The following is a 22663-nucleotide window of genomic DNA, read 5'->3' as shown; positions in this document are numbered from 1 at the left end:
TAAAAAGATAACTTTTCATAACATATACGCAAGCTGATCTGCTTACCATGTTATAATCTTGCAGTTTTTCGTGTTCTTGCATGTTGAAAAATGATGTAAGCCTGGCAGGTAGTAATTTTTTTCTATTGTGTTTTGATCATTATTTCTGTAGCACATTGGATCTTCGTCGTCGGCTTCCTTTATCGAGTGCTGCTTGTTTTGTCACAGATACACAAAGGGAATTTGTAAGTTCAGTTATAAAGTCATATATATTGTTTTAAACGTGATTCTTTTGCCATGATCTTTACTTACAGTGTTGCTTAACGACATAATCTTTCTCCCTGTGCCATTTAGTTGTTTTCTCAAAATTGTTAGCATGGGCTCGATTGCTTCAGTGCGTACTGAACTATCGACCTTGAAACTTTCAGCGACATGGCCTAGATTGACATCAAACTTGTTCGTTGCAATGAAAAGCTCATCCCTGTAAAGTATATTTATAAAAAAATTTTAGTTTACACATGATACAGTCAAAATGATCGTGTGTAATAATGTGTTTTGTGTTAGTTTCATGAACTTACATTTCTCTCTGTGTCCATGGCTTGCATACAGCGTTGTACAGGTCTTCGATGGCTTTGTTGACGGAATCACTATCTTTGTTCCCTTTCTCCAGTGTGCCTGCGATGATTTTGAATTTAATATAAATAACTCCAAGTCACAAGATCACAAGATAGCAATTAAGTTTATATTGTCTTGCCTGCTTCGATGCTAGAAGATATGTCCTGTCCAGTGTTATTCCTTTCTTGTTCTCCTTCTGCTTGTTGCGGCATATTTTGTTCTTCTTTTTGCATTGTACCCTTTTGTTCAGTTTTTTCTGCATCTTCATACGAGTCGTCTATGTCTTTCTTAGCATCATGTTTTTCCTGGTCAACCGTCGTGTCTTGCTGGTGGTCTTTTCGTCTTGTTTTTTAGTCTCGACCTGGTTGGCACTGACCTCTTTGCCAGGGGAATTGGCATCGTATGACGGTGTAGGGTTTTCTTCGATGGTTTCTTCTTCTTTCTCTGGAACAATGTGTGTGTCTATTTCATTGCTTGTATCTCCATGGTCGCCTTCTTCGTGTTTCTGCATTATCATTGAAAAAGCATTGAAATAATTTAACTTGCTACTTTATTTCAATTATAGCAGATGTTATGGGAAAACATCAAATTGTTTGGTGCGTTGTTTGAGCTATTTTGATTGTGATTAAGTCGTGTAATTTTGTGGAAATATTTTGTGCAACTTCACCTGTTGAGCTGTCGTTGGTGATGCTGACTGTTCCACCTGTTCTTAGTCGAGTGTAGTTTCTTGGGTATCCTCCTGTTCTTTTTTTTTGGTGTTCATCGTCACTGTCATGTTTTTTGTCTTGCAGCTGTTCAATCATAAAGATTGCTAAGTTTGAGTGCATTTCAGTTCTCATGGAACTACTTTATATTTTCGTAGAATCAGCTTATGTAACTTTACCTCCTCAATCGTTGCTGCTGAATGTTGTGCTTGTTCTTCGTTGAGTGGAGGTTTTTGGGCATCTTCTTCTTCTTTCTTTTGTAGTTCATTGCTGGCGCCATCGTTTTTGTCTTGTAGCTTTTGAAACATAGATGTGGCTAAGTGGCAGTGCATTTGAGGTTCCACATAGCTATTTTATACTTTGGTAGGACCAACGTATGTAACTTTACCTTTTCAGTCGTTGTTGCTACTGCCGTCTCTGCTGCGTGTTTTCCAGTGAGTGAATATTTTTGGGCTTGGTCTCCTGTTACGTTGATGGCTGCCTTTTGAAGAACATATTGCCCTTCTTCAGTGTCCTCCTTTTGCTCATTGGTCTCCTCTCTCTGCTATGCAAGAAAGTAGTGAAATGTCAAATGCGTGTTTTCCAACTATAAGTTCATGAAGAGGTGTTATGTGTTTTCACCTCTGTATTTGTTGTTGTTACTGCTGATTCTTCGTTCAGTGGTGGTTTTGGGTCCTTCTCTTGCTCTTTATTTTGCTGTTCATCGTCATTGACCTTGTTTTTTTCTTGCAGCTATTCAAACATAGAGGCGGCAAAGTGAGAGTCCATTGGAGTGAGTACAAATGTGGTTTAGGTTGAAGTTTATTTTATTCTGCATGCAGCAATTTTATAATTTCATAGTTGCAGGTTTCGTAAGTTTACCTTTTCAGTCGTTGACGCTGCCGCTGTCTCTTGTACCTGTTGTTTGGTCAGTGAATTTTTTGTGGCTTGGTCTTCAGTGGCATTATTGTCTATTGTTTGAAGAACATGTTTGGGTTCTCATTGGGCTCCCCTGGTTGTGTTTGATGGTCTCTTGAGCTTCTTGTGTCTGCACCATCACAAAAAATATTTAAGAAATGGGTGCATTTCTGACTGTTTTAGTTACAATTTTTTTATAAGACCTCTATCTCTGGAGTTGCAGGACTGTCTACTCCTTGTACTACGGCTTCTCCTTGTCTCGTGTTGTCCTCTAGTTTTTCTTGTTGAATGTCTAGGCCAGTGCTTTTGCTTGCTTCCTCTTCCTGTTTAATAAAAATTGAAATTATAGATTGAACTTCATTTGTGTCTGAGCTTTGTAACTTCACCTCTTCAACCTCTTCATATGTTGTTGTTTGAAGTTCTTGATCTTCGAGATCAGCATACTCGTTTGTTTCCTGCATTTGTTCATAGAAAATGGTGAGACATCCCTTATAATCTTTGTATTGACGTGGCGGGGTGTATTAGGTAGTTCAGACATCATAAAAATATTTTGAAAAGTGGTTGTTGTTGTTGAATTTTTACCTTCGTGTTGATGACTGGGTTATTTGTGCATGCATCTACTGTTTCTTTGTCAGGTATAACAGTCTCTTGTTTCTCATCTGCTAGGATGTCTTGCGCTTTCTCCTTTGTACTCGTGATGGTGATCTGCAATGTTGTGGCACTAGAAATCTCTTGTACACAAAGTTCCTGTTGTGTGACCCCTTCGTCTGTTTGAGGTTCACTATGGGTTCAATTTCATCACGGGTTGTCTCTTGGTCTTGCAGTGCTTGTGATACCTGGAGATCAAACAATATGAGTTTGTGGTTCACTTTCTTTCCTGCTATTTATGAGTTTTCGGTGTGGGTAATAGTGGGTTATGGAAGTTTACCTCCTCTTCGTTGTTTTCTTCTTCTTTGTTGTTTGTTATGCTAACGGTTGATTATGGGTTAGGCTCTTGCATTTATTTGGCTGGGCTGCTGAGTTGACTGTTCTTCAGCTGAGCCTAAATTTTGTTGGAGGTTTGTTAGTTCACATAGAACTCTATCTGGTTTTGAAAGGAAAAATGGATGTTCATACAGACCTCTTCATAGGTTCTGACGTCGATCGTATCTTGTGCTTGTGTTGGGGTAGTTGTTGTTGTAGCTTTGTTTGTTGTGTTCATTCGTGTTTTTGGGGTTGTTGATACCATCCTGCTGTTGGAGTTCATCTTGGTCTGGCGTGCTATTGGTACGTTCCTGAAAGCATTGAGGCAGTTCTTTTCAGTTTAGGTATGAAACAGGGGTTTGCTTTAGTGTGCGCATGGCACCATGCATTAGTATTTACTTACCTGTTTTTGCCGCTTTATCTTGTTCTTGTCAATGCCTATGTCCCTTGATTTTGCTTTTCTCTTCCTCTCTTCGTCTTCTTTTTTTTCTCCTTTCTCTTGGTTCTGTTGTGGCTACGATTTCATTCGTGCGGTTGGCATCGGCTAGTCTACTTGAGGCTGCTGGATCTGCTTGCTCTAGTGTCTGCAGGGTCGCGTTGTCTGTCAGGTACCTTGTGCAAACTATGTCCTGAAACTGTCTGAGTTGTTCCAATGAATCCATCAGGGCAATTGTTTGTTGCATGACTAGGTTCTTGTTTTTTTTCATCCAGTATTTTTTCCTTTTCGTTGCATTGGTTTTCAGGCCTGGTGGTTATTGAGGGTATCTGTTCTGCTTCATGAAGTACTTTTTGCAACAATTTGTTTATCCTTTGGAATCTTTCTTCTGCTTTTGTTTGGTTCCGTGCTTCCACTGGTGCTGACACATGGTTTGCGCCGGCGTTTGGGTGGAGGTGGTAGCAGTTTGGTCGTGTTCTGGTGTTGCTGTTGTTTGCGATGTTCTCCTGCTATCTGCCGAATTGAAGACAGAGTTGATGCTGTGTTGGCATAGAAGATCCTCTCTGATGTTCCTTTCCATGTCTGCATCGTTTTGGTGGAATGTAGTTAATTAGAACGGAAACCGTTTTGAAAAAGGGAAGGACTGATTTATGTACAATATAGCTATACCTGTATTTTGCCAAATTCATAGTCATCTGGTCGTGCTTTTCCGCCCCTTTTCATGTCTGCTCTAGCTATTTTCGCTAGGTCACTCTCTTTGAGATGGTTTGCTCATGGTAATGAGGTCTTGTCCATTGTCTTTGCAATCTTCCGCATTTCTTTTGTGTCAGTTGGCAGCAGCAGGGAGTCAAGGTACATGATTACTGGCCCTTGTGACAAACCATTGACATGCTTTTTGTTCTTTTCTTCCTGAGGCGAGTCTCTGTGTTTCTGCCATATCTTGGCTCCTTCCTTAATAAATTCGACGATTACCTTGCATAAATCCATCTTTGCCATCTCTGGATAGTTCATGTCCTCTACCATTATAGCTTGTCGGGCGAAGATAGCGGCGCTTGACCCGCAGACAACGTTGTGGAAAAAAATAAGGAAAAATATTTTAACTGATTTCCTGTTTGACTGTTTGTCATCTAGTTCCACCAATTTATTTAGCTCTACGGACAGTTCTTTTGGCCTGAAATCTGTATGTTTGAAGCCAAGGTCTGACATCAGTTTTTTCATTGAAGTTGGGCTCTTCACTGGCCTTGGTGCTGACTTTTCCGTGCCGTTTGGGTAACCAAACACCTTGTGTATAGCTTCCTTGGTAATCTTGAGTTTCTTGTCTTCGGTACCATCACCGAAGGTTATTGTCATGCTTTCTATGTCCAGGTTGTCGTAGATGTGTGCTGCAAGTGGTTTGCAGATGGAGCCCGTTATTTTGCAGTTCTCTATGCTGCCAAATCCTGCCGTCCTAATATCTTCCCTATGACGGTCTTTAAGTAAATTCCATGCTTTCTTGACATGAGCGAATGCTGACCCGGCCTTGATTTGGCATTTCTCTTCGTCTGTTTCTTGCTGTTCTTCGTCAACTGTTGGTGCTGCCAATTCTTTTCCGCTTGTCTTTCTTCTCTTTCTGTCCTTCTGTCCTGATTTGTTCTATTTCAGAAGACAAAATGAAAGGGTTTCGTTAGAAAGCAACATTAGATCCTGAGTCCTTAATGGTGGTATTCAAAATTAGTACATAAGTGTGTTTTTACATCATCGTCATGTTCTGCGTCGGTGTCATGCTCGTCGGCATCATCGCCGTCTGTAGGAATGAAATCTGCATCATGTTCCTTGTCATCGTCGTCATCATTGGTATCTGAACCTTTGCTGTTGGTATCGTCTTGTTCTTTTTCTACCCTTCGTCGTTTGTTTTTCTTCTTGCGTTTAGCTTGTTTCTTCGTGGTGGTTGATGATGTTGGCGGGAGTACCATTAGAGGTAATGGCTGATTCTGCAAGGTACTAGTGTCGATGATGTTTTCATCATTGTCCTTTTGCTTTAGCCTTTTTGCTCCAGGAGTAAAAACAGTGCTTGTATCTGATTTCCTCTTTTTTTGCTTGTTGCTGGATGTTTATTCTTGTTGAGCCTGGTGTAAGTTATCATTTCTTCTGCAAGTGGTTTGTTCCTCATGTTTTGTTTTGTGTCCTTTTCTGATGAATGAGGAGTCATGCTGCCTGTTTCTGCGCTGTGAATATCACCGTCTTCGTGTCCTGTATAATGACCAGGTAACAAAAAATGATGTTCTTTTTGTCCAAAAATAGTTGATACACATTTAAAATATATGTCTTCCATGATTATGCATAAGGAATGTGAAACTCCCAAAGGGGATTTTTAGTTTTATTTTCTTGGGTTAAGATAGGTTATTACTATTGTTATCGATTGAGCTAATCAAGGGATGGAAGAAAATATTAATTAAGGTTATGAGTGCAGCTGGGGTAGTGAAGTCAGGGTGAAGCATTTTCTGAGACAAAAATGCACTCTGCAGGTGATATTTCATAATTGGAGGAATATCATCAATGATAGTTCAAGATTTATTGGGTAAGTTAAACTGTTTTTGAATTAAAAATAAGATAGTGTGTGAACATTTTTTATGTTTTCTATAAAGAAATATATAAAAAGTGGTAGGTAGTTTTATTTGTAGACATAGTTAAGTTATTGTTGTCAAGGATAGCAGTTAAGTTATTAATAACTCCCAATATAGTTTTTTGTAGATGGACAGTGGAGACTTTTTGCTCTAACCTTTGATCGGAGCTTGCTGATTTGCATGCTCTTCAGCAGGGTCTTCGTCAGTATTTTGCTGCGTTTTAGCTTCTTCGTGACGATTTGTCATTGCTGCATAAAAAATGGGCAGGTGTTAGAAGCAGAGTCAAGTGTCACAGGAAAAAAACCTGCGTGGTGTGAAAACAAATTTGGATGGATAGAGAGGCACGGGTTGTTTTACCATAGAAGCACATGGTACATCTATTCTTTGTTCACGGTATTTCACAGCAGAGGCACTTAATTTAAAAAACGGTTACATTGATCGGACAAGGGATGTAGAAAATCTCGTACGGTTATCAGTTTAGGCCTCTTAGGATGCTTGCAGGGTTTGGATCTATGGACGTATTCTAGTTACTGATGTTTCAGGTTTCTTACCTTTGAGCACAAATCGTATGGCGAAAATCCCAGGGTGGAGAGCAGTAGCATTTCTATTAAATCTCATCTCTGCGCTAGTTCAACTTGTTAGGCAAATTGATTTAGGTTATTAGAAAACTCCTTGGTAGCGGTGGCTGGGGTTGCTGTTCCTGGAAGTGGAAAAATCACTACGATCTACCCGGTGGAATGGAGTGGGATAGAATGATAATTACCTTCAGTTGCTTGTGCTGTGTTTTTCGCTTCCATCCGCTTATTGTGTCGTTGCTCCTTTTTTGTTGTGATTTCCGCCGCCGCTGTTGAAGTCCTCGCTGTTGGTCGCCGCAGCCTGCGGGGTTATTGGTGTTGTCGCGGGCAGAGTGTGGCTGTTTTTTTGTCGGATTTGAGTGTGGTTGGCGAACGCGGTGGCAGTTGTCCGGTGACGCGAACTCGATTTTGAGTTTGTGTTTGTGTGTAGAAGGAAGGAGGAGAGCGTGCAGGAGTGATGAAGGTTTCGAGATTTACTTTGCGGAAGGGGAAGCAAGGTAGTAGAAGAGGGAGGGAGAGATGGAAACCATTGAACCGTCTCTAATCTTCAGCCGTCCGTTTGGGCATCAAGATTCGTTATGCTTGGCTTGGGTTTTTTTTGTGCTACAATATTTTTTTAGTGTTGAGACTGTTAGTTTTGAAGTGGAGCCTCTCCACAGGCATTTGGATGCAGGCACACGAGGCACATAAGTGCAGGTTCTACAGGCACGTGGATGCAGGCACAGGAGGCACAGAAGTGTGGGTTCTACAGGCACTTCCAGAGGGAAGCATAGGAGACACAGAAGTATGGGTTCTACAGGCAGTTAGAGAACCACGGGTCAGGCCAGTGTCGTATGAGGCACATGGATGTAAGCAGCGGAGGCACGGAAATGCAGCTAATACAGGCAGGACATGCTGCTTCTCGAGGCACGGGTACCAACCCTGTGGATGTAGTACAAGAGTGCGGTGGCAGAGGCATGTGTTAGAATGCTCGGTTAAAGAGGCATGGTTGTGAAGTCTCGGGAGTGACGCGAGCATGGCAGTGGGACCATGTAAGAGTCACAACGCATGTTTCGTTAGGCATGTGAGGCACGTTGGTTCAGGCACGGAAGGCAGAAAAGGTGAATCGACAATAGGCACGTTGTACGTGTGTTTTGTCAAGTCATGGGTGTGTACTCTCTAGATGCACAAATGTGTGTCGGGAGAGGCATGGGTCCGACTACTCGGTTACAGAACAATGTTCGTGAAGTCACGTGGGTGTGGCATTATGGGGCACGTAAGAGCCTGGGCGAGTGCCACGTGAGGCACGTGGGTGCATATACGTGTAGGCAAAGAAGTGAAGGCACCACGTTTGTGAAGTCACGTGGTAGTGCTGAAGTGGAGCCTTTCTACAAGCATGTGGATACAGGCACACGAGGCACTGAAGTGCAGGTTCTACAGGCACGTTGACGCAGGCACAGGAGGCCAGTGTTGTGTGAGGCGCGTGGATTTAAGCAGTGGATGCACGGAAATCAAGCCAACGCAGCCACGGACATGCTGCTTCTCGAGGCACGGGTATCAACCCTGTGGATGTAGTACAAGAGTGCGTTGGGAGAGGCATGTGTTAGAATGCTCGGTTAAAGAGGCATGGTTGTGAAGTCTCTGGAGCGACAAAGGCACGTACATGTGTTTTCTCATGGCACGGGTGTACACTCTATGGATGCAGAAACGTGTGGCTGCAGAGGCATGGGTCCGAGTGTTAGAATGCTTGGTTAAAGAGGCATGGTGGTGAAGTCTCGGGAGCGACAAAGGCACGTTGGTTCAGGCATGGAAGGCAGAAAAAGGTGAATCCACAACAGGTACGTACGTGTGTTTTCTTAAGTCACGGGTGTGCACTCTCTGGATGCACAAACCTGTGGCGGCAGAGGCATGGGTCCGACTACTTGGTTACAGAACCAAGGTTGTGAAGTGAGGTGGGTGTGGCACGACAGGCCCCGTAGGAGTCACGGCAAGTGTCATGCGAGGCACGTGGTTGTACGCACATGAGGCAGGGCTTAGAATGTACAAGAGGCACGGATTATGGTACAGGGGGCACTGAAGTAAAAATAGTGTTGTGACGGACACGAGGCACTTAACTTGAAAATAGTTACAATCAAGGGAGAACGGGCAGAGAAAATCTAGTGTAATTACCAAGTTTGAGCTCTCAGTATGCTCGAAGTATTTGGATCGTTTGAGGTATTATCACTACTAGGGAAAAGGCTAGCAGCAGCGCGGGTTTTAGGTGTATCAGTAGCGCGCGGACCGGCGCTACTAATAAGGCGCTACAGCTAACACATAGCAGTAGCGCGTGCTCACCAGCCCTACTGCTACACAAGTGTAGCAGCAGCGCGCTTAGTGGAAGCTCGCTACTGCTAATAGCTATAGCGCGCTTCTTCCGTGCGCGCTACTGCTACTACCGCGCTGCTGCTAACTTTTCTCCACTCGCTACTGCTAATTTTAGTAGTTTTTTGTTTTTTTGGCATATTTGTTTTGTATTTGAACAGGCTTTATATCAGAATCTTCAGCACATAAAAATGTCATCATGCTACACATACAAATGCCTGCGAGACCACAAATGTAATCATAGCATATACATACAAATAGTCTCATCATAATCATCATCCAACACAAAGTGGTCTCTCGTCATCATCTCGAAAACAGCGATACAGGTTGTCCGTACGATGCAGCCTATTTGATTGCCGTAGCATCGACGCGCTTCCTCGGGCGCCTTTGGCTCAAAATTGCCGTCGTCCACCTCCGTGACCACCAGTCTAGTAGTCTTGAGTTTGTTAGGAAGCCGTTGCCTCTTTGCTTTCTGTTCTACACCGGCTCCGCTCTCCGAGGCAGCGCCGGTCTCAGTCTCAGCACCGGTCTCAGTCTCAGCGCTGGTCGCGATGCCGGTCTAAGTCTCAGCGCCGGTCTCAGTCTCAGCACCGGTCTGCGTGTCGGTCTCAGTCCCTGATGCCACCGGTTGATCGTCGGTAATGCTAAAAAATTGGTCTGCCGCCCAGAGACGTTGTCACAATCACCAGAACCCTGTCCTTCATCGTTGCTAGCCATGTTTCCTACGATTAAATCTAGTAAATTAATTCTAGACCTAATAAAATGAATAATGACATACAAAAGGCCTATGTTTTGTAGGAACATTGACTCCTTCCTGGTGCGGCAAATCCCGGGCACTCGATATATCCTAGTTTGTAGCACAAGTCATGCCGAAATTCACGGAAAATTTCGGCATGACCTTTGCTAAAAAGTGGACAAATCGAGAACCTGAAATTTGCCAGAACAGAAATGAATCAACATTCCGGCAAAACATATATAGGCCACTCAACTTCATTCAAACAACAAAGCCACTTGGGCACAAACAACATGACCACTTCAATGAAAAGATATAATCAACAATAAAAGTCTAGGAAGGGATCATCTTTAAAATAAAACTTGCCTAAATAACCTAGATAATTAACCTAATTAAACTAGTTAACCTGACTAGTTCTCTGTCAAATCCCTAACTAAATTTTTGCACTAACCTAGGTAATTAACCTAATTAAACTAGTTAACCTAACTACTTCTCTGTCAAAGCCCTAACTAAATTTTTGCCCTAACCTAGATAATTAACATAATTAAACTAGCTAACCTATGCATGAGAGAGAGAGATGAGGGGTGGGGGCTTACAGAGGATGGCTCCGGTGGTGGCGAGGGAGGTAGGGGCGTCTCTGATGACGGCGAGGGAGGCAGTTGTGGTGAGGGAGGATCCGGTGGCGTCGACGGCGGCTCCGGTGGCGTTGATGAGGCCGTGCGGCTCCGTGGCGTTGGGGGCGGCTCTGGTGGCGTCGACGGCGCACGGCTCTGGTGGCTCCGGGGGCGTCGACGCCGACAGGAGACGGCGGTGGGGTGGGTCAAGAGATTTGGGGGGCAAGTGGTGGCCGGGGGGGGGGGACGGTTTTTTGTTTAAGTCAAAACTAGCGGTAGCACGTTTCGCAGAACACGCTATAGCTAAGGTAGCTATAGCGCTTTTTCCAAAATGCGCTACTGCTATACATATGTAATTTTCTCTCCCCTCTTTTTTATTTCCTTTTCTGTTTCTATAGCGGGGGTCCTGGAAACGCGCTGCAGCTGCATTAGCTACAACGCCTCTTACTAACACACGCTACAGCTAAGCCTTTCTCTGTTTTTTCGCTTTTTCATTTATTTTGCTTTACATTTTATTTTTTTTCTTTCTCCTCTTTCTGTTTCTTTCATTTTCATTTACTTTTCTATTTGTTTTTAATTTTATTTTATTTCCATTAGCAGTAGCGCTGTTACAGGAAGCATGCTGCTACTCATGCCGTAGCGGTAGCGCGCTTCCTGCAAGGCCGCTACTGCTATGCGTAGCCCATCGTTCCAGCAATGGGAATATTAGTAGTAGCGCTTTTACAGGCACACGCGCTACTGCTAGGATCGTATCTGCAGCGCGGTTTATTCTGAACCGCTACTGCTATCTAGCACTAGCGCCCTTTTTTAACCTGCACTGTTGCTAAATTTCTGTGTATAAGGTTTTCCCTAGTAGTGTATAGTTAGTGAAGTGGCAGGTGTAGTACTTTTAAGCACATTTCGTGTGGTGAAAATTCCACAGCGGGGAGCAGTAGCGTTTCTATTAAATGTCGTGTGTACGGTACTTCAATTTTTGAGACAAGTTGATTTTGGATAGTGCAAAACTCTGTTTTTTTGTGGTGGATAGGGTTGTTGTCCCTGGAGAATGGAATGTAATGGGATAGATTGTTATTTACATTCGATTGCTTGTGTTCGGCTTCTCGCTTCCATCGGTCGATTCTGTCTGTTTTTTTTTTGTTGTGATCTCCCCCGGCGGTGTTGAAGTCCTTGCTTCGTCGTCGTCGGGTGGGTACTTTGTGTTGTTGGGTGCATCGTTTGACAATGTGTATCTCGAAGTGGGAGGGTGGTTGGTGAAGCATGGTGGTGGTTGTTTTGCGAGGGGAACTCTACTTGGAATTTGGTGTAATGAACCTATGAGGAGATCTTGTGTGAGTGTGGAATGTTTCGAGATTTTGCTGTGGAAGAGAGGAAGGAAGAGAGTAGTGGAGGTGGGATAAATGGAAATGATGGAACCATATGTAATCTTCGACGGTCTGATTTTAGTATCAAGATTTGTGTTGCCTGGTTTTTTTTCGCTATAGCATCTTAGTAGACGTGTGAGGCACGGAACATCAGGCTCTACAGGCACCGACGTTGGAATTTTAGAGGCACTGGTATCAACTCTGTGGATGCACAAATATGTGGTGGCAGGGGCATGAATCTGAAGACTTACTCAGAGAGTCATGGTTGTGAAGTCTTTAGAGTTACGAGCGTGTGTCGCCACGGGCACATGAGAGTGATGGGTCGGGAAGTTTGGTAGTAGAGGCATCGGTGCGAATAGTACTCAGAGAGTATGGGTTGTGGGTCCACATGTGTGAAGTCTGTGCAGCATTGGTCGTGTGGTAGTAGCAGCGTGCGCCGGGAAAGGTGTGAGCAATAACATTTGTTACGTACTTAATGGGACAATTTGACGGTTGCTTTTTCCCGCCAACCGCGAGCATTGCCACTCGGCGGTTGCCTCGACGCACAGCAACGACGAGCGCATGTCTTCCGCCCTCTCTACCACGACGAGGTCGCGTCCAATCGCCTCCTCCATGACCCAGACCTTGGTAGAAAAGGGTAACCGCGCTTCCATAGTCGCTCAATTCCGAAAACACTATTGCCATTCCATCTCAACTAGCATCTCCTCACAATCTCTGTGTGAAGGCAGCCATCACTGGAGGAGCGTAATGGCGGTGGAACCATCTGCCAAGCGTCCCCGTGGTGAGACGTTCGACCAGAGCACGGAGGTCGACGACGTTCAGGTCCCCGGTCAGAAGCACGACTACAAAGTGCACCTCAAGGAGGTTGACATCCATGGCAAGGAAAAGCTGGATGTCGTATGCACCAGCAATCCTGAGGAAGCCGACAAGATGATCAGCAGGATCCTGAAGAGGGTCTGCGGCTTGTACCCTCACTACATCGGCGTTGATGTCGAGTATACCAGGGAGGACCAACCTCCGTAGAGGGCAGCGGTTCTACAGTTATGCGTGGAGGAACTCTGTTTGGTATATCACATCACCGCGGCAACAAAATAGTGAACCATCCTACAGTTTCAACCTCTCTATGCTTCTGTTTAATTATCTTTTCACCCGGAAATTTGATTAGATTGGTTTATTGAGTTGATGTATCAGTGAAGTTTCTGAAGTAGATGCAGCACAATAGATTTTGAACTTGACTCACCAGATCAGTGCGTATTTGATGCACTAGATTAATTTATGGGTTTGATGTACGAGATTATTTTCTGAACTCGATGTTCTAGCGTACTTTCTGTTCTAGTGTATTTTCTACATTTCATGTTCTAGTGTAGTTCAGTTTCTTGAATTGATGTGTTAACGTGGCTAAGAAGTGGATAGGTAATTGGTTCAAGTGTAAATTCCAAAAATAAAAATAACATGCTGTGCTTGTATTTTATTTCTGAACTCTGCGTAGCAGTTTCTGAAATGTTTTCGTCCATGAATTATACGTACTATATAAGTATGTACTTGATCGATACTTGATGAATCGACCTTAAATGTGCCATCCCCCTGCAGGCCCAAGAGCCTGCGCCCATTCCTGAAGGACATGTTCTACACCTTTGCCGGCTTCAGTATTGCAGGTGACAAAGAGATGCTGCGAAGTTCTGGTTTGGAGATCAACCCCGACAAGTACGTCGACATCCAGCGCAAATGGAGAGTTCCTTTCAAGGGAAGAAAGAGGTACCACTCTTTGGCTGATGTTGCAGGTAGCGTGATCCACCCATTCTATAAACAGATGAAGGATAAGATTGATAGAGTTGAAGACCATAAACTATGGGGGATCAGCCCATTGCCAAATTACCTCATTAAGTATGCAGCGGTAGATGCGTACGCAACCTACGAGTCATGGAAGAGAATTGAAAACATCAGAGAAGGTCTGGAGAGTGCAAAAGAGGCAGAGAAGAATTATGACGATCCTTACTACGTATACTAGTGACGACAAAAACATAGAAAACTGGTCGTGGAGTTGCTTGTGTTTATGCTTGTCCTTTCTATTGTATCAGGTTCGTAGTTTACTTCTGTTAGAACGAAGGAGTTTGTAATGTCATCTGTATCAGGTTAAACAAGTTTCCTTATGTCAAGTTGTAGTTTTTTATGTGATTGAGCAAGTTATTTAGCTTGCTAAGTACTATGTTTATTCAATAATCATGTGATTTTGAAGTAGTAATGTTGCTTTTTACTCTAAAAATAACAAAATGCAAAGCAGTCTTTTTGCGCTGAGTATACTTTAGTTGTCCACACAAGCGCGTCTTCTAGAGGAGTGGCAGGATTGGTATGGGCCGGAATACGCAGTTAGAGAGGCACATGTTTGCAGTCTTTAGAGTCATCGGCGTGTGTTACTACAAGGGCTGGAGGCACGTGGACGGGGTAGCAGAGTTGAGCTCCTAATACATAGTTACAGGGTCACGGTTTGGAAGTGAGTCAAGGTTGTGCGACGTCATGGGGCATGTAAGAGTCATGGCAAGTGTCATGTGAGAGAGGCACTTGGATCCAGGTACGCAAGGCACGGGATTGCGACTTCTCGATGCATGGGTATCAATGTTGTGGGTGCACAATAGTGTGGTCTGAGAGGCATGTGTTGGAATGCTCGGTTAGAGATGCACTGTTCTGACATTTGTGAAGAGACATGGGCGTGGTACCGTGACCATGTAAGAGTCTCGTGGCGTGACACGTTAGGCACGTAGATGCAGTTACGGAAGGCACGGAGGTGAAGACCCAAGAGGCACGGAAGTGGGTTTTTTGTTGTTGCGAAAATTCAAAAGTGTGATACCAGAGGCATGCTTCTGAATACGAATTTAGGGAGTCACGGTTGTGAAGCCTCTAGAGAGTCACGCGTGTCTGGCATCACGGGCATGGAGTGGTGTGGGCCTTTGAGAGGCATTACTGGCTCTTAACCCTCTGGATGCATGGTGGTGTGGTCGGAGAGGCTTGCTTGCTAACACTGAGGTAGGAAGGCACCATTATGGATGCACAGGTGTGAGGTCTCTAACGGCGCGAGTTGGTGGGACCACATGCATTTGTTTGAATACTCATTTAGAGAGTCATGTTTGTACTCACGCCAGACTCATTCTGTAGGTTGGTGGCATTCGGCAGCACACGGTTTCAGAAAGGGGGAATGTTTGTGAAACATCAAAGTCACCGGTGGTCATGCGTGAGTAGTATGTAGAGTCACAGCGTGTCAACGTGACGCACATATGTCTAGGGACGGACTTGGGTGGTTTATGGGGCATGATCATCAACCGCCTGGATTGATAGTTGGGGCATGGGCACCGACTTGTGTTCGAATGCTTGGTTACTGAAGAATCAAGGAACTACATCAATAAAAATAGTCTGTTGCTTCATTATTACAGTACGATGTGCGGTTAAACCGTCTTATGGTGTTTCGATGGATCTAGGCTCCTTCGCTTATCAACAAATTTTTATTGCGTGATATCGTCGTAGATCTTTCTAATCTCATCGCCCATTTCGCTGGGTTTGATTGTATTCTGATCGCTAAATACTAGCTTGCACAGTTGTTGTACTTTCCATTGTTCCGTGCCATCCTATAAAAAGGCCAGTGAAAAAAGGAGAAAAAACACATCAGTATTAGGTCATGCAGTTGTATGATACCTAGAAGATTTATTGCGAGTTTTAAGCAAAAACTTACGTCGAAATTATCAATCTCTTTGACGAAGTGGTTTCCATCAAAGAGATGCGCGAACCTTAGAACAGCAAACGGGGTTTCACCTTTGTTCACCTTTGGAACGCCCTGTAAAACTTCAACACCCCATCTTGTATTTTCCTTTTCGAATTTTTCACCCAGTAATATTTCGTATACTTCTTTAAACCTGGGAATTGCATTTTGTTTTTGTTTTTAGATATACATGTAGTGTAATTTGTAAAACTGAAAGATGACGTTATTTACAATTCTTACCACTTTGTCTTTATGGTTGTGGTATTTGTGATGGTCCTTTTCTTTGATGGCTTCGTTGTTTTCCATGATAGCAATCTGCTTCATTAGTTTGCCATCATGCACGTGTCGATCACGTTGATTTTTCAGGTATTCTTGTCTTCTCAATTCTTCAAGAGAGGTTTCTTCAGGTTCGATGATTTGAAGCTTCCTTTTATATCTGTCGAGCACCAATAGTGTGTATCGGTCTTCCTTTTCAAATGGCATGAATACCTGTGGTACAAAAGTTTTATTGTTAGAGGAGAGTTTAGAATATAGTATTCTGTTTTGAAATGCTTATTTTTATTTTGTTGTATGGAAAACGCTATTACCATTTTTGCTGTTTTGAGCTTCTCTAATTGACATTTCTTAAGAAACAAAGGAACCAAGGCATCCTTTTCTCGTGTGAAATCAACTCTGAAGTCCTTCATAGATTTTCTTTTATCCTTTAAACCCAGAATATGCTGCAGGCAACAAATAAAAAACGATTAAAAACAAGTTAGAAAAAATATATTAGTACCAAGAGATTAAACAATAGGTCGAAAAAGATGAGTTTATATGATCACTGTGATTTTTTTTTTGAAATTTACCTCCGCAAAGCTTGGGCCTAATAATAGTCTTTGTCTTTTGTGTATAGTTTGGTTGCTGCTTTCCCATGCTTCTGCTAACTCATCGAGCACCTTCTTTTCCATTCCTTGAAGATTTTTCTTGTTTGCAGGCCCAAATATTTCCTTTAGCTTTGATCCTGTAAAAGTTGTCTTTGGTTGATCTCTCGAGAATACTATTTTTCTGCTTACATTTAGGGCAGTAGAAGAAATTTTTGTTGAGAAAGTCATTAACCAAGTACTTCCTTTTGATAAACAAGAATTTAAGGTTCTTTGCAGTTACCTTTTGAATTCATCCTACCATGTGTCACTCATGACTATGTTGTAGAGCTCGTTTGCCTTATCCACGTGTAGAAACGAATGCCGGTGTTGCGGGTATTTCTTGCTGCTCTCTGACTGATGCTGGTTTTTTATGTCTCGCTCTGTCAAAGCAAAAAAAAATTATGGTTGTTGTTTCTAAAAGAAATATTTGAAGCTCTAGTAATGTTGACTGATGGTAAACATGAAAATAGTTATATTACCTTTCATGGGTGAAAAAAGGTTTGCAGTCTCTGGTTTGTAATCTTTGAGTTTTCCAGAAAGTTGATTTTGGTGTGCAGACCTTGTGAGGCCTTTCTGCTATCCTTTCCCAGTTTGGTCCGTTCTTGTGTTTTAGTCCGTGGTGCTTGTTGATCAACACGGACATCCTTCTCATCTGTTATTGCATTATGGTTTTGTTGTTTGGGTGCGGCATTGAGGAAAGTAAGAGTATCATACTATCATGAGGAAAAGAGGAAATAAATGTACACAAAGTACGTACCAGTTCTTCTCGATGCTCGTGGTGTTGACTCCAAGACAAATCGGCGTAGTTTACGTAGTTCAGTGAGTCAAGGATGTTGATGCTATCTCTGAACTTGTTCACAACATAGAGCATGTAGTGTTTGTCTGTGTGGTGAGGTATCATGATCTACGTTGAGAGCGGAGATCATTGTTGATGTAAAAATTGAATTTCATTTTATCTTGAAAGCCCAAAGAGAATAGGTCATGTGCTAAGTAATAATACTGAGCTGACCATCTTCGAATCGAGGATGTCTTTACCTCCCATAAGGAGTTCAAATCCTTTTAGTGCTTCTTCCTCGTTGAATTCTGATAGCTCTCCGTTATCATAATTGAGACCGAGCACCAGCTTCAAGAAAGAGAGTGTGTGGTTTTAGTTAAATATTCTATCGTAGTAATGGCGGTGGTTTTTTTGTGGGTGAGGTATGCATACATTTGCGAAACCTACAGGGAGTGCAGTTGTGTCGTCTGGGTTGAACTGTTCTTGTTCTGCCCATTCCTCCAGTAATGCGTTTAGCATGGAGCCCTCCATTTGTGTTTCTCCTTTTCCTGCTTGTTCCATAAAGGATTTTGCTGAAATGCAGTCTTCTCGGTTTGAGCTTTTATATTTATATAGAACTTTTCTGCAAGGAGGGTTTGGAAGTAGGTGAGTGAATTGTTAGTTGGATGTTAGAGAATCTGTAGCTCTGTGTAATTGTTTCCATGGAACTAGGAGAATCTGTTTACTCTGCGCATTCTCTCTGTCCTTGTCGGCTCATCCGATATCTATAGAGTTGCATGGCCTTTTCTCTGTAAATGAAATCTCCTGGAACAAGTGATGCAACCTTGACTTTCCCAGGTTCCTTGCTTGGTCATTTGAATGGCCTCTTAATTGAGATTATGTTTGCCGAGCTGATCTCTGATGATTGAATCGTTGAGGGTTTTGGGGATCTTGTCTGTACTCTTGGAAGATGCCTTGCCTTTTTCTTGTCGTGACTTAACTACGCCTGCTCGTTAGGCTGCCTAGGTGTTGGTGATTCCTTTTGTGTGCTGTTGTTTTTGATGCTCGGTTCTATTGAGATTGCAGCATCGCGTTTCCTCTATTCAAGTATCTTTTCTGTTAAATCCTTCTCTTTCTGCTTCTTTTCTTCTTCTGCATGTTTCACCTCAGGTGATGTTCCTGGTTTGCGATCTTCGTCAACAGGGTTCTTGTTATGTTTGGAAAGCTCTTGTTGGCGAGTTGGTACGCTCTTTGTCCTGTTATCACCTTCTAAAGGAGAGCCTGTTATGTGTTCTGTCTTTTTATCTGGGGGTGTTCTGCCTGGTTCTATTGGTGGATCTTTCTGTTCGTCTTCCTTTTGTAAATCAGTGTCTGGCTGCGCATGTTGTTCCCTCTGTAAACCAGCATCTGTCTAGGCTTGTTCTTCCGTGAGTGCTTCTTCAGATGCTTTGGTGGTATCCTTGCTGCTAACATGATAATCTTCTTTCTCCTCATTGCTGCTTGTGTCATTAATGTCAATAACTTTTATCTCTTGAGTGCTCATCCCAATGTGCTCGGGAGTTGGAGGAATCTCTTCTTGAACTATGTCACAATGTATTCGTTGCATTTCACTGTCTTCCATATCGACCTTAGAGTTCAGCATATCTGTTAAAATAAAAAATAAAAAATTATTGGTGTGTCTCTGAAAATTATATAAGTAGAATTTTACTTTGTTGTCTTGAGAAAGAGAAACCTTTGGTGTAGTTGATTAATGTCAGTGCAGCCGTATCTCTGTATTGGCTGATTATTTGATAGATAATTTTCTTCCTCAACCCCGGGACTTGTTCTTCTGTTGGGTACACTGTTTCTCCACCGTCAGTGTAGTGCTTTGCATTCATGAACATATAGAACGCACAGTCGAGTCTACAGGTAGAAGGATGATTGGTTATTGTCGTTGTCCAAAGATGGTTGGATAGTTTAGGTGAAGTTGTCCTAACGTCCTATGTTTTTTATGGATTGAATTAATAGTTTAATTGTTACAGTGAGTAAGGAAAAGGAGAAAGGTTTGTAGTGCTTACGTTCGTCCCTGAAGTGGTACCTGCATTTTGACCTTTTCGAAATGGTCAATACTACTTGGAGACAGCTGGAGCAATTTTCTTACTTGCTTCCATATGCTCTTTACTCTGTTTGTTACTGTGTTGAAGTAATCCATTGCTCCTTCATGTTCAACTGCTAAAGAGCAAGGAGTTCGAAGCGCTCTTTTTTCATGTTTATTGTAACAACGAAGTAGTGGCCGACAACTCCTTCTCGAAGAGGCCCGCCTATGCAAACTGGTAGAAAGAACTGCAAAAAGGAAAATAAATAAATAAGGGATCCTTCTTGAATTTAGTCATGATTTGTTGATCGTTAGACATAATTGTAGTGCCGAGATTGTATTTCTTATCTGTAACATGACATGTGCTTACTATGTCGAAATCTTGTAGTTGCTCTCCTTCTTCCAGATCGAGGAATCTTTTAAGCCTTTTAGGCATTGTCTTGTCTCCGACGTGTGCTTCGTCTTTATTTTTCAACTCTAATGGATATTCGTGGTTGGCCATGCGTATTGATGCCTACTTTTTTTGTCACATGTGCGTAAAAGAGATTTGTAAATTCAATTGTACAGAAAGGTTGATTGATCGATATAGTGATATTCATTTGTTGAAACTTGAGGTTTACTTACGATGTTGTATGTTGATAGAATCTTTCTCTTTGTGCCCCTAAATTGCTTTCTCAACATCTGTAGCATGACTACCATGGTTTCGCTGCACTGCGTTTCCAGACTTGAAGCTTTCCGCCATGAGGCTCACTGTTACTGTTGACGTCTCTGTATTTATAAAAATCTCATGCCTGCAACACACACACACACACACACATATATATATTTATATTTATATATTTACAGGTATACATGTAAAATCTTTAAGGGAGAAAATCATTGGAGGAATATAATTCGTTGGTGGTAACATGAACTTACCCTTTGTCCTCATTTGCTGTCATGACGTTGTTGTACAGGCGTTCGATCCCTTCATCTTTTGTGCCTTCTTCGATGGCCAGGTTTTGTATGATCAATGGTTCACGTTCTGTTTGAGTGCCGTCCTGGCTTACTGTCGTGTTTGTGGCGGCAACATCTTTTACAGAACAATGTTTCTTGTCTGATGGTGCGGCCTTTTTCTTGTTGTTGTCTGACTCTCTCTCTGGAATGTTTGCTGCATGGTCTTCCAATGCACCATGGCCCTTTGCTTCTTTGCTTGTGTCTGCGTGCGTGTCTTGTTGAGGTTTCTGCGTTGTCGTGTAAAAGCGTGGTTAAAAAATAATTAAATATACTCGTTATTTTCATTGTAGTTTAGTGTCCGTTCCCTAAGAAAAATACTCAAATGTTTAAGTGTGTCTTTGAACATTTTTTTGTAGCTTCACCTTTTCAGCTGTTTCTGCCAGTGCTGCCTCTTTGAGCTTTTCTTCTTTGAGTGGAGGTTTTTGGAGCTTTTCTTCTTTGAGTGGAGGTTTTTGTAGCTCCTCTGGATCTTTTTCGTTTTGTTCTTCCGTGGTGTCGTCGTTTTTGTCTTGTGGCTGTTGAGACATAGAGGTAGGTAAATGAGATTGCATTTGTGTCTTTGTTCACTCAAATATCTAATTTCCTTAAAAGCAGGTTATCTCACTTCACCTTTTCAGTCTTTTACGTCGACATTGGCATCTCTGTTATTTCTTGCTCGGACAGCGGAGGTTTTCTAGCTTGGTCTACGGCGGTTACGCTGTCCGTTGTTGGAACAACATCTTCTAATTGTTCCATTCCCTTGTGTTGTTGTGTTTGTTGGTCTTGAATATTGGTGCTCTCCTCTGTTTCTTGCATCTGTCGGAACGCAAAAAAAGTAATTAAAATGTGTCTGTTTTTTATATGCTATAGAAAGAGGTTTTGTAGCTTGACCTCTACATTCAATCTCTCTTTTGTCGTTCCTGTCACTTCTTCTCTGTCTTCTGGAGTTTTTGTGCATTGTCGAGCGGTAGCAGCACTTTCTATCGCTTCTTGAGGCACATCTTCTGCTTCATTTGTTTCTTTCTTCTGTTCAGTCAAAAAATGTAAATAAAGTTTGGACCTCATCTGTGCATGCATAACTTTTTTTTAACGTTGTAGGAGCAGGTGCGTGTAGCTTTACCTCGTTGGTCTTCGATGCTGGTGGCATGTCCTCTCGGTTGTATTTGTCATGTGAAGACTGCTGTTTGGTCGGTGTACTGGGTACCATTTTAGTCGCCATTTGCCCTTGTTTTTTGGTTTGTTCTGTTTGTACCCCTTGCTGTTCTTCGGGATGACCGTCCTCGTTTGTTTCCTGCGTTTCATGAAAAAAGGAAAAGCATGGTTCATTGCTTGTAATTCTTGTGTTACTGTGACAGGTTGTGCTGGGCAGTACATTTCTTATAAACTTTGGAAAAATGGTTCTTGTTGAATTTTACCTTTGCGCCGGTGGTTGGGATATCCATTTCTGCGTCCACTTTTTCTTTGCTTTGTATACCAGCCTTGTGTGTGTCACCAGGTGCAGTGTCTGAGGCTTTCTCCCCTGTATCGGTCATCTGAAATGCTCTTGTGCTGGAGAGCTGTTCTATATCAACTTTCTGTTTTGCATGGGCATCCTCTTCTCTTTGCTGTGCTTGTAATAGCTGATAGATGAAACAATATGAGTTGACGGCATTTGGGCGAGGTGGGTTTGGAAGTCTTACCTCTTCTTTGTTGTTTTCTTCTTGTTTTTGTGCCGTGCTGTTAACGGTCAATGCTAGATCAGCCCGTGCCTCATTTGCGGGAGCGTTGATATGATACTTGTCCGGCTGAGTGTATATTTTGTTACAGATTTGTCAGCTAACTCAAGACCGTTTCTAGTTTAGAGAGAAGAGACTTTTTAGAAAGAAGAGACTGATTTTTTAAACTCACTTCTTTACTGCCTCCGATCCTGTTCGTCTCTTGTAGTGCTCCTGTTGATGCTTTTGAGGGAGCATCATCTGTTGTTGGGTTGCTTGTTCTATTGCTTCCATGCTCTTGCTCGGTGTTCTTGACGACATGCTGCTGTTGGCCTTTATGTTTCGGTGGCATTCTCTTGCCGTGTCCCTGACAGAATTGAAGACAGATTTTTTAAGTTCAAGTTTGAAAGCATCGCTTTCGAGTTACATGGATGATGTATTTGTTCTCATTTACCTGTTTTTCATCTTGATTCTCTGCTTCTGCAGCTACTTTTCTACCTTGTTCTTGCTGTCCTTCGACACTTGCTGTATTGGTTGATACATGCTCTTTGCTTTGCTCTTTTTGCACCTTGTTATGCTCTTTTGTCTCCCTCTGGCTAATTCTCGAGGTCTGTGTTCTTGATTTTGTTATTCTTTTCTTCCTTTCATGTTTGTTTTGTTGGTCTTCTTCTTCGTTCTTCCTTTTTATCCTCGCTC

This window comes from Triticum urartu, chromosome 5A (assembly GCF_056163025.1).
Source record: "Triticum urartu cultivar PI428250 chromosome 5A, HENAU_Tu73, whole genome shotgun sequence".
In the NCBI taxonomy this organism is placed as follows: domain Eukaryota; kingdom Viridiplantae; phylum Streptophyta; class Magnoliopsida; order Poales; family Poaceae; genus Triticum; species Triticum urartu.
Note: the sequence above shows the minus strand (reverse complement) of the source record.